The sequence below is a fragment of the Bactrocera latifrons genome, unplaced genomic scaffold (assembly GCF_001853355.1).
Source record: "Bactrocera latifrons isolate USDA-ARS-PBARC rearing strain unplaced genomic scaffold, ASM185335v1 scaffold_215, whole genome shotgun sequence".
Taxonomy (NCBI): Eukaryota; Metazoa; Arthropoda; class Insecta; order Diptera; family Tephritidae; genus Bactrocera; species Bactrocera latifrons.
Window position 1 is genome coordinate 247,396 of NW_017535686.1, and position 2,985 is coordinate 250,380.

Here is a 2,985-nt window from a genome sequence, read left to right on the forward strand (position 1 = left end):
TTTATTTGAAACAAGCCAGGTTTTCTTTCTCTGAAATCGGTTTTGCTTGGCGGTGATCATWTAAATTATATATAGTATAAATATAAATAATAAGTGTGACAAGCTGAGTGATTTGCCTGTACATACGAAAAATCTAAGATTCTGTACACATTCTTTTCTGTTCAACAAACTGAAATTTGAATTTTTGACAAGATGRATTTCTGTGCAAGGCGCAACGCTACAATCACCRAAYATATTGCCAAAGTTTCTTCATTCTACTGTGAAGTTTATTACGCCTTCCGCGCCGCTGAAGGTGATCTTTTTTTCTGCTTTTGGAATAATTGGGGTTAGATCCTAGGGTTGATCCTAAACGATGGATCTCACTGAGACAACTCTTGGTACTTTGTGTTACCCATAAACTACCAAAAGTCACCAGAKCCTTTTAGATAATCACTTCGGTAGATTCGAAGTATATAGTCTGGCCAAAGCCGAACTATACAAGAGAAAGAGACAAGATGATTCCACATCGMMTTCTTTTTTATAGCTCKCKCAAAGACCGTCTGAAAATATTTAGTCCCACGTCGTATGAACCTATTAGATAGGGTTCAAMACCTACAGTTGCGGCGAGATTAATTAACTGAACTAAGAGCAAGTAGTTCGAAAGATTTCTTATGGCGCACTCTGAGTATTTGGGTGGACTATAGCAGTCGTTGGTCTGGTTGGTCTGGTTGTTGATCAGTGCTTACCAAACTCTCTGGAGGTCCATAGGTCCAGCGCTAGAATGCAAGAGGACATCGGAAAATCGACTCACTTCTATTTTGATGAAAATGAGGTAAGGATGCCTGTTATGCTTAACAGCTTAGCAGTTAATGGTAATTCTGTACGAATCTAAAATGCAAGAATCATGATGCTATTATTTACGAAGTTATGTACTTCTTGCTTAGTTTAGAGTACAGAGTTAGCGAGCTCATAGCCAGTATGGCCGCTTATCTATCGGAGTAAATGATGACAGTCACCTCCACTTGAAAGACGCTAGAGTGGTTTGGAGTTGGAGTTGGAGTTGCTTCCGAAGTGCGGCACAGATGCTGATAAATTTTCTCTTCATTGAACATGTCCCAGTTCTTCYCTTTGCAACAATTCCACCTACACACAGTATAGTGAAACTGATGCCTTTCTCAATCTCTCCTTGATGTTTGACTTCCATGAAAGGTTCCTATCAAGGATATTCCAAAACTACTACACCCTGCCCACCGGTTTAGGAATATCATGGATTTAAGGGATYTTATGTAATCTAGTCATGTTGTCCGAATTGACGCGCTGTTGTTAACACGGCAAAAATCGCGTAAGCGGTGTCTACGCCAATTAAAAAGAAGAAGAAGAAGTCTATAAAGCTAAATGAAAGAGGGCAAGACAAGATATCTCCTGTCATCAAACAAACAGTCGTCGCACTCGCGACTTGCCTCCCACGTCACTGTTGGCAGTCATAATTTTGAGTTCGTAGATAATTTCGCCTATCTTGGAACCAATATTAACAGCAACAAAACGTCAGCCTCGGCATCAAACGCAGAATAACTTTTGCCAACAGGTGCTATTTCGGACTGAGTATGCAAATGAGAAGTAAAGTCCTCTCTCGAAGAAYAAAAACCAAACTCTATAAGTCACTCATTATTCCCGTCCTGCTATATGGTGCAGAGGCATGGACGATGACAGCGTCTGATGAGTGGACGGTACGAGTTTTCGAGGGAAAGGTCCTGCGGAAGATGTATTAATTATTAAACTCATTATCAGAAAAACGAATTTCAAATTAAATAGTTCACCCACTCTCGCTAATCAAAACTGCCACCGCGCTGACGTGTTGTGACGAAGCAAATTGCTTCCGAATCGAGCGTCCAATCGGGCGCATGTCAATCAGTTTACGCTGAAGGAATAACAACCCTAGCCACAGCTGGATGAAATCGTTTAGCGGTATATTACTTCTGTACGGCCAGCAACAACAATTGTGCTTTATCAAGTATGCTGTAAATAACRGTAGACTGCAGCGCTGGTGTTGGCGTGCGGATTGTTTGGCGGTAATTTGTCGGTGACTAATGGGTGTGAAAAAGCACGGCTGCCATTTCATATGAATAAATTTGCGAAATTTGTGCGTGTGGCAAGTCGGAATGCCACGATTTCAGTGTTAATGACTGGTTTTGAAGGTTGTATGTTTCGTTGAATGATATTTCGTATTGGCGCGAAAGTTTACTTAAATGAAATGAAATGCTTSCAACTCATTTCATTGTTTCTGTGCAATTCAAAGTATGTGCGGCTGTGTGTTMGTATTCTTATTTGCTGCTGCCTGTGCTGTTTCCTGCGCTGTTAGGAGAGTCAAAGCTTTTGCTGGAGCTCATAACTTTGCACAAGAATGTAACAAATTTGATGAAAAGTTCATTCATTTCAATTATTTCGATAAAATCACCCCGCTGTGGCAAGTACCTTACAGTTGTAAGTCTCTATCGCAACGAAGAGAATTGGCATATTGCCCGTGCCTAATTACTTGAGGGACTCCGACCAATTGCTTGCCTTTTCGCACTCCTAACCCTCTGGCGGTTKATTCGGTGTTTTAAAATACTTTGTTGTCTGAGAATTCCTGTGTTGGGTGTAAGAAAGCTGTTGGGGTGAATAGGAAAATTTATGTTAATTGTTGAGATATCTGTGACATTTTTCCGATATATTTTGACGCAAAAATGCTTTCTAGTTAATTATGAAGGAATTGCTTATGCAACAGTTAAGTGCACGGACTACTTCAAAGTAAAAGATACATCACCCTATCAATACAATGGTATAATCGTATCAAAAATAGGCATCTCCCTCATACCATATAGCACTTTCAACGAAGAGAAAGTTTGAGTTTCGAAAACGTAAAAGAAGTATTCTCAATAGAGAGAGAAAAAAGTGTCAATTTGTGCAAAAAATGTGATGATCGACTCGAGCGAGCTGTTCTAAGTTCCCATCACTTTTTCGACGTCA